The sequence below is a fragment of the Meles meles genome, chromosome 13, assembly GCF_922984935.1.
Source record: "Meles meles chromosome 13, mMelMel3.1 paternal haplotype, whole genome shotgun sequence".
In the NCBI taxonomy this organism is placed as follows: Eukaryota; Metazoa; Chordata; class Mammalia; order Carnivora; family Mustelidae; genus Meles; species Meles meles.
Genome location: NC_060078.1, coordinates 84,779,570 through 84,797,023, shown reverse-complemented (window position 1 = coordinate 84,797,023; position 17,454 = coordinate 84,779,570). Strand labels below are relative to the sequence as shown.

Genomic DNA, 17,454 nt, shown 5'->3' with positions numbered 1-17,454 from the left:
GAGGCACAACACATGTTTGCTTCTAACCCGAAAACTGCCGGAAACACTTATTCTGGCCGACACAAAAGAAGATTTAACTAACCCATCCAGGAATCCAGCCTGTCTTAACTGTCAGACACACGGTGGCTGGGAGGAGAACCACCTTGGGCTCAGAGAAGGTTTCCCAGAAGAAACCTCACCATGCAGAAAAGGAAAATCACCCAGGAAATCAGAACCAAAAGCTCTGGAGGTCCTGCTGGAGTGGCCAACAGTCCAGACAATTCCACAAGAATAGCAATGGTGATCTCAGTCCAGAAGGAAATGTTCTGAATACACGCATGGGGGAAAAAAGCGCAAGCAAAAAAGCCTCAAAAACAAAAAAAAAGCAAAAAAAAACCCAAAAAAACAAAAAAATAAAACAACACAACAAAAAACCCAACCCCAAAAAATTAAAAAAAAAAAAAAAAAAAGCTAAGAGGAAATTTTCAAAGCCCATATTTTTTGTAGGAAAACCAAAAGCAACATGAAGTACTGATCATAGCTCGAGCCCCACATGGATTCAAGCTATTAGGAGAGCGGCAGCAGGGACGTCACCAAGGACTCTCTCCAGCACCCCCCACCCCAGCTCACCCAGGACCTCCCGGGTTTAGCCCGGAAAGCAGGTGTCCCAGGAAGCCACTGGTCACCCAGGACGGACAGAACACAGAGCTCTCCAAGAGCCCGCCCTGCTGGTGGGCACAAGATGACCTTTCCAGGGGTTGACTGCAGCCAAAAGGGTGAATATGCCGAACCTTAAGAACATTTACTCCATTTCAGAACCTGCGTATTCGTTCTGACAGTTCTTGGAACAAATTTCAAGAGCAGCATCGGAGCAGCACCCCGCCAGCTCCCTGTTGGCGCAGGGGGACCGCACCCCGCCAGCGCCGGAGACGGATGGGCTGGGCAGGCGCGCCGGGCGCTCATCAGCAGACTTGCCGGCGCAATGCTCCGCATCCATCTGACTCGACAGCTTAATCTGATGGTAACACAGTGGTGACAGAAACAAATTTTTCTGCACAATAAAGAATAGCACACATGGGCTTTTCTTGGGATAGCTAGCTAAATTCAGTAACTTTTGGAAATATATCATTTCTTTTCTTTGCCCATTATTCTAGGAACTTCCACTTGAGTGTGAAAAGCCTTACTAACAAGAGCGGCCGCAAACAGAACACGGTTCTGATCAGCGCTGTGCTCGGGACCCGTGCGTCCTGGCCCCAACCCCCAGCCCCCGCAGGAGCAGAGCCCAGTGACGTCACTACACAGAACACTGTTCTGATCAGGTGCTGTGCTCAGGACCTCTGGCTCCCCGCCCCCCCCATTCCAGCGCCCCACAGGAGCACGGCCTGCCAATGACGTCACTACGTAACCATGACAACTTCAGGACCCCGTTTCTAGGACCTCGGCCAGGTGATTGTCACCGGTGTGGAGTACACAGGCCAGCCCAGCCAGGCAGCCTCGACGCACCTCGTCCTTGACTCCAGGCAACCCACTGGTGCCTTTCCGTCTGTCCTACACCACGCCAGCGGGTGGCCTTCCCAAACCCTCCCGGTGGCGCGGCCCAGGTCTCCCTTCACCACAAAACCACCCACCTCTCATGGCTCACGGCCCCCTCACAAGTCCCTGTCCCTGGGGGGCCTTCTCCAACCACCTTCAACCACTGGCACCCCCCAACCAGGGCCGTCCTCACCCGGGCGAGAACCTCAAACACAGCCCTGGGGTGGGCAGGCCGGCTCCCCGCCAGAAGCCCCAGCAGCTGACCCCCACAGGGGCTCAGACGGGAGCACACCCTGAGAACACTGGCAGGCAGAAGGCTGCAGCATCGTTCCCGAAGGAGACCAGGCGCAGGCTGTCCCTTCGGTCTGTATTCTGGAGTGACTGCCCACCTGAACCTGACAGTGTGGCCTCAAGCTCCCACCAGCACTTGCGGGCACGTACCGGTGCCCCCGCGGAGAACGGGCCGGGGCGGCTGTGCTGTGAGTGAGCCCCCCTCCTCCCTGCTGACATTTCTGCCCAGGCGAGGTTACAGAAGACAGCCCCCACTCCAGAACCCAAATGCCAGCATGACAGAAAGGGTTTATTTACCCTTCCAAGGCCAGATCGTTTTCTCTGACGTCCCCGAGGGCTGCTTCTCTGTGAATAAGAAGCAAACACACCACGTGTTTTTCCTTTCTCACTAAAAAGTTCATTCTGAACAGTCATCTTCCAGGACCCTCCTCCACCGCAGGGCGCTCTGTCAGAAAGCCCTACAGGACCGCTTGGCTTTCCACAAATGGTCCCCACACCGCCTCTGACATGATGCCTGTGACTGCACTTTGCCACCTGCCACCCCGACCTTTCCCCCCTCCTCCCTGTCATTCCTTCCTCCCCAGCGGATGACTCAGTGGCCCCCACTCACAAAGGTCCCAGGGCCGAGGCTCAGAGAAAACAGTCCCCTTCCTGGCGGGCCTCCTGCTAACTCTGGGTCTCCTTTCTAGCCCCGACTGCCCCCCCCTCCCACTCACAGGCCCGCCTTCATCCCGGAGTCCATGTTCCTGCGGCTCAGCCCACAGATTCGCAGCCATGGGCCACTTGCACAGACCTTACATGTCTCTGCACAAATGCTGGAACCAGGAGCAAGTCCATGGCCCGTCGGGACTGGGGCATGAGCGTGGCTGAAGTCGGGAACACAGCCTGGCCCTCAGGGAGCGCGCCTCCTTTCTCTGCACCCACGACTCTGCTCCCACTCAAGCAACATACGGGGTGTACAGGGACGCCTTCGACACGGTCTCGCCACGTCCTGTGTTCAGCCTGTACTAGGGGTGTGTGTACCGGGAGGGTCGGAACACGTAAGTTCGTACAGACAGGTATATGTTGCTTTATGCCACATCTCGCCCCAGAAGGACTTGTGCCATTCCTCCGCCTCACCCCTGCATAGGCAGCACGGCACAGCGTGGAGCTAACACAGAGCTCCGCTCCGACCCTGCGAGCCGCCGGCAGGCCACTCGGCCTCCCCCGAGCCAGGCTCCTCAGACACAAAACAAACTGATGGTGTCTCTGTGGTCCTGGGAGCCTGAGCAGGGGAGAAGTCGACCTGTGTTGAGCAGCTCAGTAAGCCTTCGCTGAGTGCTGTCATCAGCAACAGCATCACCGCGCTGGCCAGAATCTTCTGGAACTCGACGACCTAACTCTACCGGGCTAAACCACAATAAGTGGGTAAAGAGACACCCACACAAATTACTGTGGATTTTCTATTTCGGACAGAGCTGACCTCACAGACTGCCTCACCCCCTGCTACTGTGGTTGGAACAGTCACACACGGGAAAATGCTGTCCTGTGCTGGTGTCCCTGCTGGGTCCCGAGCCCTCCCAGTGTCAGACTCGGTGTGTTGTCCTTCAGCCCGTTCTTGCAGTTTGACAGATGACTGCTGTCCAGCCTCTGGGGCTGCCGAAGCCTGGCAAGCCCACCAGGCACACACCTGCCGAGCCCACCGGCCTGCTCCCAGCCCACGTGGCACAAGCCTGCCGTGGGCATGGAACACGGAAACCCGCAGCGCTGCCGACTGAGTGGGAAACACCTCGAGACCAGGCACCTCCGTAGTTCGCAGTGTCAGCGGGGAGAAGATGGAAACTGGCAGCAGAGGGAACCCCCTCCTGGAGACAACAAGAATAGGAGAATCCTGGCTGATGAGCTCTGGGCCACATCCCGCTCCAGACCAGACAGAAGGCCGTGAGCCCCTGGAATCACAGACACGTGGAGGAGGAACCCGGCAGCCAAGACTCCAGCACCAGCCCAGCCTCCTCCGAAAAACCAGCTGGTGGCTCCGAGCAAACAGACGTCAACCGTCACTGTCATTCGGGGCTCACCAGTGTGGTCTGCAGACATGACTCCCTCCCAACAGCCAGTAGCGACCCTATGGATGGCAGCACCATTATCCCTATCTGGGGGGAACCGCGGCTCAGAAAACTAGAGTCAGTTTACTCAAGGTCATACAACCACGTCCAAGACACCGTCTTGTTACCGGAGGCTGCACACTTACCCCTGTGCGTGCTGCCCCGCAGGGGAGCCGGGGTCATCTGCGCATCTAGAAAACAAGGACGCCAGCTGGGCTGGAGGGAAACCAGGACTTCTGTTTGGCTCCTTCCTTCCCCTCCTCCAAGTACAATCTCATTCCCACATGGGACTGTGGTTCAGACTAACATTCCCACGCAGGCAGCGCTTCACGGTTTTTGATTCATGTGCTTATACTCACCCAGGTAGACAGACTAGGCATGATCACTGCCATCAGCCCGATGGGGAGGCAGCTTGGGGTTTAACCTTTGCTTTAAGTCACCCAAATAGTTGGAGCACCAGGGTGGCTCGGTCAGTTAAGCATCCGACTCTTGCTTTTGGTTCAGGTCATGATTTCAGGGTGATGACATCGGGCCCCGCTTTGGGCTCCACACTGGGCATAGAGCTTGCTTGAGGTTCTCCCTCTCTCCCTCTCTCCCCTGCACACTCTCTCTTTCTCTTGCTCTAAAAAACCCCCAAACAAAAATAAAGTCACCTAACTAGTAAATGGAACCACCCAAATCCTTCCCATTATTCTCCCTGACACCACTCAGGCCCCGTTGAAATAAAACTCAACTCAGTTCCACAGAAACACACTCAGTTGTGTATTTGAAAATGAACCCTCACCTGAAACCATGAAAATGCTTCTACCCACACGGGGAGAAAAGCAACACCAGCCAGTCAGAAGGAAAGATGGGAGTGAAATATAATATGGCTGTCCAAGCTTAACGTTTGTTTGTAAAAGTAACGCCAAAGTTTTGGTAACATCTGCATCTTTTGTCCTAACCACAAGCCCGAAAACTATAACGCTATGATAACATGTTGGGTTTGCAATCTGAGAGATTCACATGTCCCTAAGGAGTTACAAAGCCGTACACCAGACCCATAAGCACAGACGACGGAGAACGATGTTGGCGCAAACGGATCCTTCTGGAAAGGGAGCTCCGGAGCTTGTCTGGGCTGGAGCATTATAATCCTCAGCCATCCCAAAGATTTCTCAAGAGATGTTCAAACATTAGGGTCCCTAGAATACCCGGGGAAGCTTGCAGAAACACAGGTCCCCAGGTTCTGACCCCATAGGTCTGCTAAGGAGCCCTGTCATCTGCCCTTTAACCAGCACCTTCAGTAATTCTGATAGCAGCCGGGCTCAGACCAATGTCGGAGAATGCTGATCTGCTGCTGCTCGTGCACGGCCCACTCCAAGGACAGCAATGGATCCCACACTCAGTGGCGGCTCTTACTAATGACCCCAAACACGCGGGTCAGAATCTGAAGGAAACACCTTTGGTCCCAGCTTTTAGCCCTTTTGACCAGGGAGTAAACCGTAGTAGCTAGCAATGTCAAAACAAGCGAGAATTAACCACCAGTTACGCAGTCAATGTCAACATTTAAATGTCCCATCCCGTATTCTGCCCCACGATTCAATTCGCTCTCCTCACCCATCCCGGTACCTCTCAACGCGCGGGGCTGGAATTGCCCGATCTGTCAATAAGGTAAGAGTTTTCTAAACGACTATCCATATGACTCCATTTGTCAGTAAAAACTGCCACCAGCGCTGTGCTTGCAGAAAAATGTCCATAAATGCATTATTGCGACGGGCAGATCGATGTCCATAATAAAAACAAACGGAGTTAACAAGTGCCTGCTTTTCCGCGGGCTGCCGGCGGCGGGGTGCCGTGGGCGGCTGCACGGGGCTTCCGGGAACCGGGGACAGAGCTCGGCCCACGCCCTGCTGACTTCTCACGTGCTGCCGGCAGGAAAGTCTTCTAACAAGACGACGTGAACATACGAGGCATCGGTGACTCTCGCTCAATCCCTCTCATGGCGCTGCACGTACACAGACAACAAGTTTAGCGTCTGAAAGGAAATGTTTCTGTGGAACTTTTAACTGGTTTTACCACCGCTGCCTCACAAGCCTGAGTCTACGCCAGGAGCGGGGGACAGGGACGGGAGGCCTGCCTCCCTGGAGAACCCCCCCAACTCCTCGAAGTCCCCAGTCGAACTGAAAACAACTTGCATCAAGAATGAGCCTCAGCATTTAACACGCAGCCAATGGCGTCACTGCGGGGTCGGTGGCCCCTGGGGCTGCCTACTCAGTAGCTCACCACGGCAGACATCAGGCACGCCGCTGCCCCCCACGGGCTTCGCTGCCAGGGAGAGTCTGAGCACCTTGGCAAGACACTGTGACCAATTTACGTGTAAGCCCCATCTGCCAAAACCACTCGGATTCCTTCAAAGGTTACAAAAGGTCACAAAATGATGTATTCTTCTTCTTGGACAATTCATTTTAACAGCGATACACAGGAATAAGTCATTCACTACATTCCATATATTCACTCTATGGTTTTCCCAAAACCTTGCACCCTGCCCCCTGCCCCCATCTAAGCTCTTTATTATGAATTTTTTTACATCAAAAGGAAATGACTCTTGCACTGAGCAGCAAATACGCACTTGTCACCCAAATGTCACAGAACACACACCTGGCGGTGTTCTGTCTCCAACACTGGGTCTCAAACTTCCATCTACCTTTGCCCAAGACAGGCCTCCAGAGCTAACAGAAGGGGGAGATGCATCCTGGGACCCACGGGAAAACCAGCTCTCCTGCACAGCTCAAATCCCCGCTCCCATGCAGACAAGCACACATACTTCCACTTCAAACCGAGAATGGGGTGCTGCTGGGTTTGTTTGCTCGTCCGCGCATAGGAGAAGGTTCACAGGGAATCCACTCGCACCCACTGGTAATGTTATAATTCACATGTTCCCGATTTTTACAGCTTCAGGTTTGGGGTGACATTCGGAGATAAGACCCAAGCTCTTTCAGAAAGCACCTGCACCAGAAGGTACCTACCCCAGAAGGTACCTACCCCAGGAACAAGAAACCCATCAGGAAGGACTAAGACAGTAGCCAAATGAGCTCAGGGCCTTTCGGAGACTTGGACCCCATCCTACATGTCTGCAGGGACCAGAGACACGATAGGAAGTCAAAACCCTCAGGGTAAGTTGACCTACAAGAGGAATTTGATAGTTAAGTAGTTAGATAAGGTCAGAGTGGAGTATGAAAACAAACCTGACAATAACCTTAACACGTGACTACAGGAAAAGAGTTCAGAAAATATTGTTTTGCTTCCATGTTTTTTCTATTAAGGAGACTGTACTAGAAACTGAAAAGAGCCTTGAGGCCTAAATCAGGGAGTTGGACGAGAACAGCGTTGGTGGTTTGAATCCCCAGCTTCCAGGTGTCCTCTGCACAACCAGAAAACTACAGGCAGTTGAGTAAGTTCACTGAGCAGCACCCTGTTGGGCTCCTGAGACGGGAGCGGCGGAGGAGCAGAGGAAACCGCAGGAACACCAGGGAGGCCCCCTTCTCCCTCGGGCCCCGCCACCCTCCTTTCCCGCACGGACAGACTAGGCCCACACCCATACCCCGGCAAAGGGAATTGTGGGGACAGAAGGCCCAGGTGAAGGGTCCAAGTGAGACCCCAAACCAGAGGAAAGGAAAGGTCTGAGAATCTCCGCGGAACAAGAGTGAGACGGTTCCAGCACGTCCATACCTGGCGCATTCGCTCTTTAAACTTCCCTCGCCAGCAGCAGAGGCTTTTTGAGCAGCGTCTAGTAACTGCAGGAGCTGGCTGTTAAAGTACAGGTTTGCTTTAATGAAACGTGCATTCACGTGGGAAAGCTGCCGTACTCTACAACTCTGTACTCAGGCCCAGTTCACCCCACCCGCTTACCGTACCAGACTCTACTACTCAAATCCCAGCTCAAGACAAGGACCCAGGAGGAAATACAACACTTGCCAGAAGAAGGCCAACTCTCCTTTGCTACCAGCAGACTCTGGACCTCCCCAAGTGTGGACATGGTGTGGCCTGCCTTCAGGACGATGTGTCCGAGCTAACACAGTCTGAACTCACTGCTGCGGGGCGGGGGGAGTGGCAGGGATGGGGAGGAGAGCTCTGACATTGTTTCCTTAAAGTTGTGTTGGCCCCTGCGTGCATCTGCACCTCTGTGTTTTACCTATGGAAGGACTTGGAAACAACAAAGCTATCTCTTCATCATCTGTCTTTTGGAGATGGAGAGGACGGCCTGCCTTGGACACTCTCCAGACTCGGAATTAAATAGTCCGATTCTGTGTTCCTTATGTGCAACAGCGTCTGGTTCGGCCACAACAGAGGTGACGCCCCTGGACAAAGCAGCCTCCTTCTGCAAGACGGCTGCCCGAACCAACCGCTGTGCTCGCATCTACAAAATGTGCCTCCAGGCAGAAAGTCAGGTCCCGAGCAGAGGCCTTGGGAGCCAAGACCATTCCAACGTCTGGGAAACGCCGGTGGGCGGGGAGGGATGTGCGGTTCTGAACACGGCTCTACTGTAGGATCCAGACGTGGGGATTATGGCGCCCAGCGTGGTAAATGGCTCTCAAACTCCGCTTGTTCACCCTAAGTGTTTACAGAGGCAATTAGGGCGAAACGAACACAAACACCAGCCATGATAATGAGGCCCCAGAATGGGGTCCTCCTCCGGCGCTGTCTGAAGGAGGACGTGTGGATTTCTGCACAGGAAGTAGGCTAAAGGCTGATTACTGCAAGGAAGGGCCAGCGTAGGCCCTCGAGAAGCTTCCTGCGAACAGAAGGCGGAGGGCGGCCCCAGGTGCAGGTCAGCAGAGCAGGGCAGGGCAGGGCCTTGCGCAGGGACAAGGTCGAAGGTGTTGGCCAACTAGAGGTGCGGTGGGGCGGCCCGCAGCCCACAGTGGGCCGCAGTCACCGCAGCGCAACGTGGTGCAGGAGCCCAGGCCAGGGGTAGGCGGGCCAAGCCTGGGCGCACCTGGGCGCACCTGGGCGCACCCGGGCGCACGTGGGGCCTGGGTGGAGGGGCAGGATGAGGGCAGGCCCCACACCTATGGCGACAGGAAGGTGCCCATAGAACCACAGGCTTCAGACGACGGCTCATCCTAAGAAAGGCCCCGACTTTTGCGGGAGGGCAGCAACCCAGACACTCACCAAAGTACCCGGGCCGCAGACCCCGAGGAGCTGAGAGCGCGGAAAATCCAAGTGCCACAGGAGGCCGCGCACACGCCGGGTCACGTCCGGGGAGCGGGGGCGGGACCGGGACGGCCGGGGGCGGGACCGGGAAGCTCTGGGGGCGTGGCCACGGTGGGGCCTGGCCGGGACGTGACGGAAGCGCGGCGGGGGTGCGGGGAGCCAAAGCGCGCAGGGGCGGGGCCCAGAGGGGGCGGGGCCAGGAAGTGCGGGAAGCGGGGCCGGGGCGGAGGCGGGGCCTAAAAGGCGAGGTGGGGCTGGACCTGCGTTCTCCCCTACCCCGCCGCCCCGGTCGGAGCATGCCCAGTGCGGCGGCGCCCGGGCTGACCCTGATCCGCGCAGCCTCGCTGGCCGCGTGGCGACGCCCTGTCGCGGTTTTGCGGCGGGCGGTGGGACCTCCCCTGCCTGGTAGCCTGAGCCCCGCGCTTCTGCCTTCAGCTCCCGCGCTCTGTGCCTCAGTTTAGCGCATGTCAGCCCTGCGCTCCTCGGTGCGCGCGGTACGCGGCTGGCGGGGATCCTGGGGGAGGCGCCGCGCTGGGGGCGCCCGCTAATCCTGTTGCTGGTTCTGCCCCGTGGGGCAGCGGTCCAGAGCGCGGACTGCCTGCCGGGGCCTCCCAGAGGGCAGGGACCTACAGGGCGCCAGGCACCGTCCCGGTGATGCTCCAGCAGAGGGGCCTGGGGTTAGTCCCCAGTGCCTGTGGTCAGAGATGGCCGTGCAGGGCCCTTCAGGTCCTGGGGATCACCAGGACCCAACCAGATTCCCGGGCCCTGGCGGCCAGGCCAGTCTCAGATGCTGCTCAGTGAGCACACGGGTGCCAGGCACTGCTTGGTGCTGGACATTATTATGGTCGAATTGTGCTCCCGCAGAAAGATGTGTTGGAGTCCTAACCCTCAGTACTCAGAAAGTGACTTTATTTGGAGACAGGATCTTTACAGAGTTAACAAGTTACAAGGAGTCATTAGGCTGGGCCCCTAATCCCAGTACGACTGGTGTCCTCGTAAGCAAAAGGCCAGGTGAAGGCGGACGCAGGGAGAATCTGAGATGAAGGGTGCCAGGTGATGCATCCCAGCCAAGGAGCGCCTGGGATAGGAGAGGCGTGCGCAGTATCCATCCCTAGAAACTTCGGTGGGAGCAAGGCCCTCTCCACACCAGAGTCCTGGGCTCCAGAGCTATGAGACAGTACATGTATCTTCTTTCTGGACACCCATTTTGTGGCACCTTTTATGGCAGCCCCAGGAAACACTATAGACACATTGTATCTAGCTTGATGGGCATAAGGACCTCTGGGCATATCTCCCAAAGCTTAAGGGAGGTCACACACCCATTGGTCCCATCTGAGGACTACGTGCTTTAAACCATCTATGGGGTTCCTGGATTCTCTTTTCTTAGTGGGAAGAAATCTTAAACAACCTGTGTATACAATTCCTCTATGGGGACATTTTTTACTTGCAAGGCTCAACATATTAACATTGTTAATAAAATCTGTTCAAAGAACCAACACAGGGTTGCTTTGTGATAAGCCCCAGTGACTCTCTAGGTGTGTCATGGATCTTCTTAAGCCCCCCACCCAGGACCACGGCATGTTCAGAATGGCTGCTTGTGGAAAGTAGGCCCGGGTACACACTGGTGATCAAATCAAGGTACTTTTTCTCCAGTGAGAGTGACACACCTCGGAATCCTCAACGTGGCTCCAGGCAGCCGTAAGCACTTCAGCTAAGAAGTCAAGAGAAATAAACATCTTTGCCATTGGTTCTGGCCTCTTCTATTTGCTCTCTGTGAAACTTCAGGAAACTTCTTCAAATTCTCTAATCCTCAATGTTCTCATCTGTAAAGGATTTTTAAGACAATCTGCTCTGTGCAGGGCATGCAAGTAGGAGTTACAAACATCAGTGACAAGAAGGCTGTCTTCTTACGGTCTGTTATAATCTATAGACTGAGAACTGGGATCCCAACCAAACTGAAAAGGAAAAATAACACCAAAATTGAATTACGATGCCTTCTGGTATCTTAGCAAGTGTACTGTGATATAATCTTATAAAAAATAAATAAATCCTACTTTGCTTTTTTTCTGAATAGTATTTGAAAATGATTTCCCAAGTTATTAGTAAAAAGAATCTAGCTGGTGTTAACATCTTTGATTCCCATCCCCGGAAAGAAAGTTCATTGTGGTGATCCTAAGGCCCTTTAAGGAGATTGTGTGGCTTTGGGGAGAGATAAACGAGAGAGACAGAGTACGGCACCCACGGGCCTTGCAAGTACCTGGGTCTGTGGGCAGGACCCAGTTGACCTTGCTGGGGAGGTGGGGGATGCTGCCACTGCCTTCACAAGGGGGTTCAGGGTCAGGAGCCAAATAGGGGCCTTAGAGCCAAGGGGGCTGGGAGAAGGCCGCCCCTCCTGTCAAGGCCTGGGCCTCCCAAAGTCTGAACTCAGACTCTCCAGTGAACAGCACTAAAATCCTCACTCCCTGCACTTGCTGGCAAATTCTTCTCCTCTTGATGGTAATTTTTGAAAACTCAAAGCATTTCTCAAAAGCTCCTGTATGCCTCATGCCTTTGTCCCATCATACGAGCATCCTCACCTACGAGCACTTACTATTGTTGAAGCAACACAAGGATAGCCCCGAATCTGGGAGATGGGCTGGCATGTAAGGAACACACGGTCAGATTTGGGATGCTGTCCCGCCAGCCTCTCGCTGTATAAATACCTGATTTCTCTGTTTGTAGGATGACAGCTTTGGACTAGGTGGACAAGGTTCCTTTGGGGTTTCCCGTCGGTGGATTCATAAATCATATCCCATTCTTCTTCGGATTTCCATGAATGACTTTTTTTGCAAAAGAGGTGCAAAAACACAGGAGTATATGCTCAATGTCAGTCTGACTTCTTCAAGGGGCCTCCCTGAATGTCCTTTAAGACAAGCCAGCTTTCTTGTGGGCACTGGGAACAATGTTAATTTGCATCGTTTCTTTAAACATCCAAATGGATACCTTTCAGGTTCATTTGTTACATGGCATGTGATTGCTTCCAATGATTTGTAACCCAAGAAATTTGTTTAATAAGCCTTTCTTTCCAAGCTACTTTAGTGACATTAGAGACCATTTACAACAAAGCTGTCTTCAGTAGTCAAACTTAATCCTTACTACCCTGCCTTTGGGAAAAGGAGGGATTTTATAATGATCACATAAAACCTTGTGTGGTTTGAAAGCCCCAAACTCCGGACAGACGTGCGAGGGTCGTATAACAAAAGAAACATATTACAGAGCTCCCCTCTTTAAGTGTTTTACATGTGGTTTTCTTTTAGGACAGCGTCTCCAGTGGAGAGTTTTGCCGATTAACACAATTGATTTTCCCATCCCTAGTATTCCGTAAGGGTTGGAGCCAAGGGCTGGCACCTAGGATCTGGGTAGTTCAGCCAATCAGTGATTGACGTTGTGATGTGTGTGTGTGGGGGGGTGCGTTCTGGAGGAATGCAAGTGGGGGGCATGAGGGCCAAAGGTCCCCACAGTTGAGTGGTATAGACAGAAAAGGAAATGGGGTTTGCAATCGGGAGTGGTGAGCATCTGCCTGGAAGATGTCCTAGGGGTTGTGGGGGTGCAAATTCAGGACCCTTTCAACAAGCCCTTGCCGAGAGCCGCTGTGTGCCTAGCTTTGTGCTATGGATGGCCCCACACTGAGCAGTCAGGATATCTGCTGGTGCTGAAGGGGTCATGTAAGGAAAGTCCTGCAAGAGAAAATGAATAGCACCTGCTTTCTTTAAGGAGAAACAGCCATGCAGGTATAGGACCACTGGCATTTGTGGCATTGGGATCCATTATCCAGTAGTTGTTGAAGAAAGATGATCCCAAATCGTATACAGCTCTTCCTTCGGAAATACGGTGACCAGATAAACTACCTGGGGAATGTATATAATACATAGAAACCAGTGAATCAAGCTGGTGTGTGTGTGTGTGTGTGTGTGTGTGTGTGTGTGTGTGTGTGTGTGTAGACTGGCACAGAGAGCTACTTCTTCAAATGCAGAAGCTGGGGGAGGCCTTCCCAAACTGTGCTGGGCTCTTTGAGTGTTGATCATTCAGGACCGGGGATTTTGTCAGACGTTGGCCCTTTTGAAAGCTGCTCCTACACTTATTACAAAGTGTTTTTGATCCATTTTCGGGCAGGGTTTTGTTTGTAACACATTGTTGGCAGTTTGGGCAGAATCCTTTAAGTGGTGTGAAGTGCTGGGGAGTGTGCACCTGGGCCGCCAGGAGGAAGGGGGTCTCCCCCATCCTCTGCCCTTCTGGGATGAGCCAGAAGTGCTTGCATTTTTGTGACTTGGAAATTAAATCAAGAGACGTGGGGATTGGGATGCTGAGATTGTGATTTGTCCTCGTTTGCCTCTACCTGGGAATCTACAAATGAAAATCAAGGCAGGAAAACCAGCCACATGCCAGACATTCTGTCTCAGCCTCCAAAAATATTAATCTGAAAAAGAAAAAGCGGTTGTGTTCCCCCCAGGGGGCACTTCTTCACTCCAGGCCCCGTGCACGGAACCATCAATCTAAAAGAAGATGAGGCAAAGTGAGAAGAAAGGTCATCACAGGAGCTGCCAGAATTGGTGACGAGGGTGGTGTGGTAGCTGTCTGTCTGACCACTCAGTCGTCTGACTGTCTGTTCACAGAGATAACCCACTTCTGTCTGGAGAGTCAGGAGCCACAGAGTGAGGGCTGGGGAGCGTCCCTCCACTGAGACGTTAGCAGCCTAGCTTGGTCTACGAGGCCTCTGGAGAGGAGCATCGCAGAGCTCTCCTTCCTGGTGGGGAGGGAGAAGAGTCCTGGGCACCTGAGTGTGGCCCCTCCCCAGGGAGCAGCCCTGTGGGATGGCCTCTTCCTGCTGCCCATGAAGGAAGCCAGCCCAAAGCCCGGCCGTTTTTAGGAAGTGGGCTGGTCCGGGTCAGGGTAGGAAAGGAAGGAGGCTCCAGGACATCGGAGACTGGGGCCAGGTCTCCTCTCTTCTTTGGATCCGGGCGTGACCCTTGTTTCTCCCCATGAGCTCAGCATTACATCCTCTCAGCAGTGTGTCCCCAGAGTTGAAACAGACTCTATCTCTAGCTTCCCCTGGCAAAAAATCCCAGGGAAGGGCTCTGATTGGCCCATACAGGGGACTGTGCTGGACTCTGGACCAGTCACAGTGGCCCACGGAATGACGGGCCATCTAGCCAGTCATGTGCACCCAAGTGGCCAGGAGCACAGGCATGACAAGGGAAAGAAGGGGGATGTAGGGCAGGGTGACAGTAAGGGATGGGGTCACCGCCTTGTACCACACCTACTCACGGGGACGGAGCACCTGCTGTGTGCCGGGCTCTGCGCCCTGTACTCACCTGCTGTGTCCTCAGGCTTCCCGGCGACTCATCACCAGTGTGCGGATGGGGTGGCAGGGCTGGCAGGAGGGCGGGACTCTGCGGCTGGCTGCCCCGTCTTCCCCACAGCAGTAGAGATGGGGGACTGCCGTTAAGTAAGTGTCCAGGTGGATGTGGCTCTGGGCAGTGGCGACTTCTGCAAAGTCTGTGGACACAGGACCTGTTTCATGGGGCTGGCTCGAGGACAGAGCTCAGTGGCATCTCCAGACACTGGCCCCTCCAAGGCCAAGCAAAGCATTGTCAGATCTGCACGTCGCTTCTTCGTCTTAGGGATTAATCTTAACTAGCATATTTATTGGAAGTTCATGAAGTTACTGAGGCACTGGAAAGATAAAGCTTCTAGAAATTAGTAATAAAAATGGCCAAAAATTATCCATTGCTTGTGGCATGCTGTAGGCTTAATGTGCGATGCTCATTGGCTTTCGGAATTTTCACAATATATGAGGTAGGGGAGATCAGTATCACAGTTTTACAAATGAGGAAACAGAGTGGTTGAGTAACTTGGGAAGGTCACACAGCAACGAGAGTTAGAATGTTTACACCAGGTTTACTGTGTCTGACTCATAGAAGTCACCGGAAAGTGAAACTGCTCTTCCTGAAAGTCAGGGAGGACATTTGTGACTCTGGCCCGCAAGCTCTACTCCTTCCTTTGTGTATGGGGAAACTTCCGGAGGTCACTGTGCTGGGCCAGTCAGGCTCTTGCCTACACACACGTTCAGTTACTTCCTGCCGGGTCACCCCGCAGAGTTCTGCGCGCCCCATCGTCGCCATCTTTGCTGGGAGGGAATCCCATAGAGTGGAGAGAACTGCCCAGACTCCACTGTTGAGCCTCTGGATCCAGCCAGATCTGAAGGCAGCCACCTCAGAACTTCTTATACTTGTGTGAAAATGAAATCTTGTGTTTGAATAAACAAGTTTGAGGGGTTCTTGTCATTTGTTACCAAGAATCTTGAGTATTGTGAGTGTCCCTTGAACACTGTGCGCTTGATTTTATATGCGTTATCCTTTTAAAACTCAAAAGTGTGTGAGAAGGGGGTCAGGACACCCATTTTGTAGGTAAGAAAAGTGAGGGTTGAAAGAACAAGTTACTTGTCCAGCTATGAAATGACAGAGCAGCACTCACTTGCCTGGACTAATTGGTCTCCAAGGGCCAATATTCCTGAGAATATTCCCACTTCCTCAGCATATAGGATTGGGGCAGGCACGGGGGAGAAGGACAGAGAAGAGAGAGGTGGGAGGGAGAGAGAGAGAAACAGAGACTAGACTGTGTTAGCATTTTTGAATTGAGGAATTTAAAATCTTTTGGTGGCAAGTTACGATGGTGTATTTCCAGGGCTTAGGAATGTTATCCTGCTATTTGTTCTTCAAATAAAAGAATCAGAGTTGCTGACTTAGTTTAAACCAACTCTGAAGACTGCAGAGTTGACTGCTGATTAAAAACTTGTCTTTCTGGGGTGCCTGGGTGGCTCAGTTGGTTAAGCCACTGCCTTTGGCTCAGGTCATGATCCCAGGGTCCTGGGATCGAGTCCCACATCGGGCTCTCTGCTCAGCAGGGAGCCTGCTTCTCCCCCTCCCCTCTCTGCCTGCCTCTCTGCCTACTTCTGATCTGTCTGTCAAATAAATAAAATCTTTTTAAAAAAATGCTTTAAAAAAAAAACCAAACAAACAACAAAAAAAAAACTTGTCTTTCTGAGTCTGAAGAGGAAACAGGAGAGATGCCTGCATGCGTCTCCCCTTTGCAAATCTGATTTTTATTTGTAACACATGAGAACGCTGGTGATTGGGAAACTATACCTCGGTTATTAACAAGCTAGAAATTATAACTGAGCATTTGCTTTGGTATCTGCTCCTGCTTGTGTGCTAAGAATAAATGGGAAGAAGTCTAAATATGAAATTAAAGGGGATGGCGGAATCATTCGTCCGGGTTTGCTGGCCGCCCCCTGCTAGGTTGTCCGTAGGCTAATTCTGGAGTACACCAGCGCCTAGGGTAATAGAATCTCTGGACGTTCGTGGTGCAGAAGCCAACTTGTGATTCAATGTGCCTTGAGGCTTGTGACCCGAACCTGAATCTTGTAAGAAATGCAGAAATGGGGGCGCCTGGGTGGCTCGGTCCGTTAAGCATCTGCCTTCAACTCCGGTCATGGGCCTGGGGTCCTGGGATCGAGCCCCGCATTTGGCTTTCTGCTCAGCGGGGAGCCTGCTTCTGCCTCTCCCTCTGCTTCTCCTCCTGCTTCTGCTCGTTCTCTTGCTCTCTCGAATAAATGGCATCTTAAAAACAAACAAACAAACAAACAAGAAAAACGTGCATCAGTGGCAGCATTTCACTGTGGTTTTCCGCGCACTCCGCGCGACCCATGTACGGTCCCCCTGTCTCCGGTCCCATTCCTACCCCACTGTCTCCTTTCCTTTCAGTTCTGCCATCAAAACTTTTCCAGCTCATCATTCCTGATTGTTGCTTGCTTCCCACCTGTTCTAGAGGCAACGCCCTGTGCTTGCTGAGCCCCAGGAGGTGGTTGATGACGGGGATGGGGGCTGATGGCAGGAAGGAGCCGGCCTCTCCTAATCTTCTTACCCACAGCAAGATTTTCAGATTCCCATCGACTTAGAAATGAAGCTGTTGGGACTGGACTGGAGCCTGCATCTTGCCTCAGTGGAGACGGTGATTGTGATTACGCTGTTGAAATGTGTGCTCAGATGCACTGGGAGTTTTATACTATTTTTCAAACTTCCAAATAGATAATGTCAGAACATTTCTGAAATGGGAAACTAACATCAAGATATACTGCGCCAATCAGCGAGCGTCAGGCCAAGCGGATGCAGAAGGAGGGTCTCGCGTGCTGCTAGAGAATTTCCATCCCCACTCTCTGTGTCAACAGCTTGGCAACTTACCTCCCAGATTGCTTTATGGCTTCAGGAGAAATTCTCAGTCGGCTCCCCGAGCCGTACTCAGCTCCGTGTTCAAAAGCCAAGGAATTAGACAGGCT

At 53.0% G+C, this 17,454-nt stretch overlaps 1 protein-coding gene across 1 annotated transcript in view; it reads right to left on the bottom strand.

Annotated features, from left to right (window-relative positions):
* The window catches only part of MGMT (O-6-methylguanine-DNA methyltransferase), a 276,571-nt gene extending 267,417 nt beyond the window's left edge, over positions 1-9,154 (bottom strand). The window contains exon 1 of the mRNA XM_046027812.1: positions 9,039-9,154. The gene's annotated coding sequence lies outside the window, so the exon portion shown is untranslated. The remainder of the gene's footprint in view (positions 1-9,038) is intronic.
* Between the last annotated feature and the right edge of the window lie 8,300 nt (positions 9,155-17,454).